This window comes from Mustela erminea, chromosome X (genome assembly GCF_009829155.1).
Source record: "Mustela erminea isolate mMusErm1 chromosome X, mMusErm1.Pri, whole genome shotgun sequence".
In the NCBI taxonomy this organism is placed as follows: Eukaryota; Metazoa; Chordata; class Mammalia; order Carnivora; family Mustelidae; genus Mustela; species Mustela erminea.
The window spans coordinates 19,229,133-19,236,907 of NC_045635.1; positions in this window are offsets into that span (position 1 = coordinate 19,229,133).

Here is a 7,775-nt window from a genome sequence, read left to right on the forward strand (position 1 = left end):
GCTACAGGATCCTTCCAGAATATACACAAATCCTGATTTTCCCCTGAAGATGTTTATTTCCTAGGAGGCAGGGACTATACTGTTACGCTTTTTATGATACCTCGTGCTTAGTAAAAATGTGTCCATTTTAACTAATCTGAGTTTTTTTCTAATCACTTCATAAATTACAAATGGAACATGGTCTTTGCTTTTGTTTTTCCTCTCTACCTACCTTTCCCTTTTATCAGATCCACATCCAGAAGGCTCTCAGCCTGCAGGGATACATAATCTTCCTTTTTTGTTCACTTTGTACCTTTTCACCCATGGTTTTGATACATTTTGTGTCCCTTATACTTTTTACTACTCTACCACATCGGGGCTCCTGGCTGGCTCAGTCGTTAAGGGCCTGCCTTTGGCTCAGGTCATGATCCCAGAGTAACTGGGATGGAGCCCAGTGTTGAGCCCCATGTCGGGGTCCCTGCTTGGCTGGAAGCCTTCTCCCTCTCCCACTTCCCCTACTTGTGTTCCCTCCCTCGCTGTCAAATAAATAAATAAAATCTTTTTAAAAAATAACAATACTCTACCACACCTAACACAGTACAATAAATATTTAATTGAATTACACTATTTTTCTTCTTTTTACTTTTGGTTAAAGCAATGTTGGAAGTAGAGAGAAAAATTTAAAGAGAATTTTTCAGCTTACAAAGATAGTATAATAATGGATAGGGACAGCTCATAATTTTTTGTGCAAACAAGTCACCTCCCAACGAGACACATTCTCAGCATATAAATGGTGTGGATTTGGACAGAACAGCTGAAACCTGGGACTCAAAGCCATGATGATGCCTTCTTTCCATCACTTATCTTCGCTTCCCTTTGCACACTGGCCTCATTCTTTTTTCTCTGTATATTATCTTTCTCCACATAGCAAAAGAAGCTCCTGAACTTTACATCTTATAGCCATAGCTATATACATAGAGACTGACTCAAATTTCTGTGTCCCAAGTACAAAAATTCCTGAAAAGAAAGGGGATTGGGAAGTATAAATTTTCCATTATAAATTAAATAAGCCAAGAAGATGAAAAGTACAACATAAGAAATAAAGTCAGTAATATTTTAATAACTTTGCATGGTGACAGATGGTGACCACACTTACGCTGAGCACTGAATAATGTACAGAATTGCTGAATCAATATGTTGTATGTCTGAAACTAATATAACATCTTATGTCAATCAGACTTCAATGAAAAAAAAAAAAAAAGTCCGGCAAAGGGACTCACTGGCCCAAATGGGATCAGGTACACACCCCTGGACAGGTCAACTGTGGCAGCAATGCAAGGTCATAGGACTGGTCCATGTGACTTACCAGGAATCCCATCAGCCAGAACCATGGTCAAGTACTAGGTCACAGTCAACTAACATGGCGATTTCCAACAGTCACCACACAGATAGGGAAATGGAGCACTTCCTAGAAAAGGTGAGCTGAGCAACCAGCCACAGAGATGTCCACTACATATGTAATTTAAATGGGAAAAAAAAAGATCCCATCCCTTAACCCACCTACCTAAATTCTAACCTCACAGAACCCCTGTTAAACCCAGCCAGCCCAGCACTCACCCATGTGTCTACAATTTTTTCAAATGGTAGATGCATAAAATTCTTAAAACAGGGGCATCTGGGTGGCTCAGACGGCTAAGCATCTGCCTTTGGCTCAGGTCACGATCCTGGGGTCCTGGGATGGAGCCCCACATTGTTGTCCAGCTCCCCACTCAGTGGGGAGCCTGCTTCTCTCTCTCTCCCTCTGCCCTTACACACCCCCCGAGTTGTGCGCATTCTCTCTACTGCTCTCTCAAATAAATAAATAACATCTTAAAAAATAAGCAAAAATTCTTAAAATGGTTTAGCAACCCTGATTTCTGGGTGTGTGTAATGTGTGTAAAGTATATATGTTATACCAAATTCTGGGTAGCAGGGATAGAAGGCAAAGTGGCCAAAAATCAGACCAGGAAACATTCAGCAGTTGTATAGTGCTGAGAACACTGTCCTTAAATAACAGATTCTCCACCCCACCTTTTTGTTTCCTGTTCTGTTTCATTAGTTCTATTTTGATTTGTCGTCAGGGTGACAGAGATAGTACCAAGAAAAATCATGCATTGATAGATACATAAGATATTATCAAGGTCACTATTAAAAGTAGAAGAATAAAATAAAATACCAAAACTTAAAATGTTGTCTGCTCGTTCATGTAATATGAGTGAAAAGTATCTAGTAACCACCTTTCCTTGCTTGGGCTGTTGGACCATATAACTTCTGGATATCTAATTTAGGTAGAATATGTTTTTGGAAAACTATGTCATCAACTTTCAAACAAATTGGTTCTTGCTACGATTTCAATTAGGATCCAGAAATTACTTTTTTAAAAAATTAGTTTATTTCCTGGATTATAGAGATTACACAGAGGGATCCAGAATTGGGAGGTAGAGGATAAAACAATGGAAAAGTATTCTCCCCCAAACCGTAAAGAAAAAACTGGAAAGACTACTGAGCTGTTACATGAAAGCACTTAATACATACCCGCTTGCACCAAGAGAAGCAAAACTCAGGATAGGTAATTTTACTTTTTTTTTAAGATTTTATTTATTCATTTGACAGACAGAGATCACAAGCAGACAGAGAGGCAGGCAGAGAGAGAGAGAAGGAGGAAGCAGGTCCCTGCTGAGCAGAGACTCTGGGATCATGACCTGAGCTGAAGGCAGAGGCTTTAACCCACTGAGCCACCCAGGCGCCCCCACGGGTAGGCAATTTGGAAACAACAGTGATTTTTATCAATTTCCCTTCCTTTCCTCAGTTCCACTTTTATGACGCTTATCAAATCCAAGTGTTGAAAGGTTTCTTTCTTTAATGCTCTCCTTTTCCTCTAACAATTTCCTCTTGCTTAAAAATACCAAATTTTTACAATATGTCATATTATTACTGATATGGGATCAGAGGGCCTCCTTAGGATAGGTACATCTTCATTTCAGGGTGTCATCTTCAATAAAAATGCCTCTTTCAATAAAAGAGGGCTGAAACAGTACAATTTCAATGGTGTCTCCCCTACCAAAGCCTAGCCTGATCGTTCTTCACCCTGTCATGCCCACCCTCTCTCCCACTCAATCCACTTTCGCCAACAAATTCCATTCTCTTCCATTTATTCCTCACTCTGCATACTAATTCTCTCCACTCTCCTGCCCAGCCACTTTGCATATTTTGTCACACCACCCCGAGTTCTATCACCCCAGCTAGGAAATAGAGCCCCCCCTCCAACCACCGTTAGTTCCCAGAGGAGCCTGATCAGCGGGGCCAGTGTAGAAGCCAATTCTGCCATTCCTCAGGCAAGGAAAACCAACAAGTACCTCCAATACAATTACAGCTGCATTGGGAAGCAGAACCACGAAGGGAACGAAGCTGTAAATATATTTCATTCTCTTTGTAAAAGCTCATGCTTCAGAGTGCATGCAAGCTTTTAAAACTTACTTTACAGTAAGATTTATATATTTCATATATGCTAAGATCATGCTGGCTGTTTGAATTCATAAAACATGCTTTGGGGTATAAATCTGTATTTTGTGCTTTTGGGAGATGGGCCACTCAAAAACAGGGCAGTGCCAGTAGTATTCCTTTACTTTATCTTTAGAAACACTGATATTACTCTAGCTGGTTTCATCTCTATGTGTGATATTTATAGGATTGTTAGACTGCTTTGTTTGGCTTATAAAAGTATGTCTTCTGCACACTGCACAAGCCACCACATATGGGTTCTGTTTTGCCTCGTCTGTGGAGGGAGGAAAGATCCTTATTTCACTCCTAAAGGGCTCTTCAAAGTGCCCATTTCTACCTTGACTCTAGTTCCTACTATTACCCACAATTCGTCACTCCCTGTGTATTGCTTGGGTTCCTCTATCTCCCTCACCCTGGCCCTGGCTGTTCTCACGACACTTCCTGAGGAGCTAGACAGTGAGAGGGAGAGACAGAGACAGAGAGAGAAGAAAAAGAAGAAGGAGGAGGAGGAAAAGGAAAAGGGGAAGAAGAGGTGAAGAGAAAGACAGAGATTACACACACACACACACACACACACACACAGCTTGAGTTTGCTAGTAGAGGACACATTCAGGGTCCGCAACAGTACCGAGGTCTAGCGTTGGGACTAGAGAAACAGCGGCACCCGCAGGAAGCTCAAGTGAAATACCTCCGTGACTGGGGCTGCTCCATCTCTAACTGGTCTGGCTTCCCGCCTGGGACTCTAAGGCTTGAGAAGAACAATGTGGGTGGCAGGCGAGGGAGTGGAGGGGAGGGACTTTGAGCGGGGATTCTCTGTTGATGGGGCATATCCGGGAGGCTCAGAATACTGTTGAATCATTTTTGAGCCAAGAGCCCTACCGAGACCAAGCTGCTTGGGGTGCTGCCTCTCCGTGCCGGCAGCCGGCCTGCGAATTCCCTGCCTTCCACACAAGCCAGCCCACACCGGAAGAGAATGAACATCAGCCAGATTCAGTCCCCACCAGTTCTCGGGCTTTCCCTCTCTAACACCGCCATTGCCACCATTTCGTCTCCTCCCTTCATGGCCTCCCCACTTCCTCCTTCAATACCACAGACACCCACAGAGATTCAATGACATTTGAGAGATTAAAAACACAGAGATGTACAAGGCACAGTCCTACAACAGGAGAAGCAAACAGCCTGAGAGAGAGGAACGTGGAAACAAATCAACATAATTTAATAACATTAACTCTAATAGAGGAATATGGAAAGTTCCCCTGATACCGCAGGAATGAATTACTTCCGGACAATGTGATCTGGGCAGTTTTTCCTCACCCATGATACTCGTTTCCTACAGCTGCTATAACAGATTTACGACAAATTCAGTGCCTTAAGACAACACAAACTTGTCACTTTACAGTCTTGAAAGTCAGAAGTCTGACACAGGTTTCACTGGGCTACAATTAAGATATTGGCAGGGTTGTGCTTTTTCCTGGAAGCTCTAAGAGTCCATTTTCTTGCCCTTTCCAGCTTCCGGAGGCCACTTGTACCACTTGGCCCATGGCTCCTGTCCACCCTATGTGAAGCCAGCTACACTGCATCTCTGTGCCTTGCTTCCAGAGTCACATCGTCCTCTGGCTCTCTCTCTTCCACTCTCAGTGACCTGTGTGATTACATTGGACCCCCCAGGATAACCCAGGATAATCTCCCTATTTTACTGTCAGCTGATTAGCAACCTTACTTGCATCTGCAACCTTAATTCCCCTTTGTCATGTAAACTAAGATACTAACACATTCTGGGAATTAGGATGGGGACATTTTTGGGAGGCGGTGATTCTGCCTATTGCACCCGCGAAAAAACAAACAAGCAAACAAACTCTATAAATATAGAAATACACACACCCTAACCTGAGTTCCACACACATTCCTCCCGGGCCCATTGGAGAGCAGGAGCTTTACTTCCTCCTGCTGATTAAGGGCAATCACCCCTGCCGAGACAATGACTCCTTGGCCACAGCAATTCAAAGTCCTGGCAGTAGCCATACTTGTAGCTCAATGGACCCTTGCTGTGTCCATTGGCAAGAGTATGACCTTATGTGGAACAGAACCTCAAACTCCACAGAGCCCACAGTTGCAGATTCCGAAAGCATAAAGCTCCCCTTATTGAGTCATTAAGAGTTTTAGTAATTGAGGCTACACCTGCTTCTGCCCTTTGGTTCCCAGACTTAACCTATTTTTCTTAATAGAGGCATAGTGCCATTCAGAGGTCTCTCATTCAGGGCTTGTGGTAGACAGAGTCCTAAGATGGCTGCCTTGATTCCCACTGCCTGATATCCACGTCCCTTTTACTCAGCGCGGGTGGAACCTGTGAATATAATAGGTGTTACGCCCATGATTGGGTTATGGTATAAAGCAAACATAAGGGAGCGCCTGGGTGGCTCTGTCAGTTAAGCCTCTGCCTTCAGCTTAGGTCTAGATCTCGGAGTCCTGGGATGGAGCCCCGCATCAGGCTTCCTGCTAAGCACGGAGCCTGCCTCTCCCTCTCCCTCTTCCCCTCCTTGTGCCCCCTCTCTCTCTCTGTCAAATAAATAAAATCTTAGAAAAATAAAAATAAAAATAAAGGCATTTTGCAGATGTGATTAAGGCCCCAAACGGTTTGACTCTCAGTTTAGTCAAAAAGAAGAGCAGCTTGAGTGGGCCTAACCTAATCGGTTAGTCCTTAAAAGACTTGGGGTCTTCAGCCTTCCTTGGACAGCCTTCCTTGCTTTGAAGAGGCAAGCCACCATGAGTTCTACATCTACAAAACAATGAATTCTACCAACAACTGCTTGAGCTCAGAAGACCCAAAGCCTCAGATAAGACCCTAGCCCTGCCTGACACCTTGAGTGCAGCCTTGTGAGACCCCGAACAGAGGCCCCCACTAAGCCATGACCAGACTCTTCACCACAGAAGCTATGAGATAGTAAAAGGGTGCTGGGTAGGCTGCTAAGGTTGTGGTATTTCGTTACTCAGCGATAGAACACTGTATCTTGACTTTTTGATACCAGAATTCTCCTCGGGCTTATGATCCTGTGCCTGATCTTATTGCTCAAATTTGTCTGTAATTCTCCACTTACTCTTTGAACTTTGACCCTATCCCACAAGGAGTCTGCTTCCTCCCTTGTTCCTCTTCTCTCAGACTCTTACCAGAAACCACCTGCAAATCAGTTCTGGGGATGGCATCCTACAGTCTGAGCTAGAGAAACGAAAGATAAGGAACATGAGGAATTTTTCTGATGAACTCTATCTCTGATTCTTTAAAAATTATCAATAGATGTGGGTGGCTCAGTTGGTTGAGCAACTGCCTTCAGCTCAGGTCATGATCCTGGACTCCTGGGATCAAGTCCTGCATCTGGCTCCCTGCTCAGCAAGGGGTCTGCTTCTCCCTCTCACCTTCCCTCTCATGCCTGCTCTCTCTCATTCTCTCTCTCTCTCTCTCTATCAAATAAATAAATAAATAAATAAAATTATAGTAGATGAATGGATGAAGAAGAAGTGGTAATATAGATACAATGGAATATTACTCAGCTATAAAAAATAATGAAACCTTGCCATTTGCAACAATGTGGTTAGAGCTAGAGAGTATTATGCTAAGTGAAATAAGTTAGTCAGAGAAAGGCAAACACTATATGATTATCGCTCACATGTGGAACTTAAGAAACAGCAAACAAGCAAAGGGAAAAAGAGAGAGAGAATGACAAACCAAGAAACAGATTCTTAATTATAGAGAACAAACTGATGGTTACGAGAGGGGAGGTGGGTGGGGGATGGGTTAAAAAGGTGACGGAGGTGGGGGGGGAGTGGCGGGGATGAGGGAGGGCACTTGTCCTGATGAGCACCGGCTGTTATATGGAAGTTCTGAATCACTACGCTGTACTCCTGAAACTTATATGTATGTTAACTAACTGGAATTTAAATAGAAACTTGGAGCACCTGGGTGGCTCTCTTGTTAGGTGTCCAAATCTTGATTTGAGCTCAAGTCTTGATCTCAGGGTCCTGAGTTCAAGGCACAGGCTGGGCTCCATGCTGGGTGTGGAACATACATACATACATACATACATACATACATTAAAAACTTGAAAAAATAATCAATAGAGCCAAAAGACTAATTTAATCCATTTACTGAACTCCGATGATATACCATGTGCTGTGCTGGGAGCTGAGGCTACAAAAATCAAACAAGGAGAGCTCCTGACCTCCATGAATTCACTGCCCAGAAAGAAAAAAAAAACTGTGAT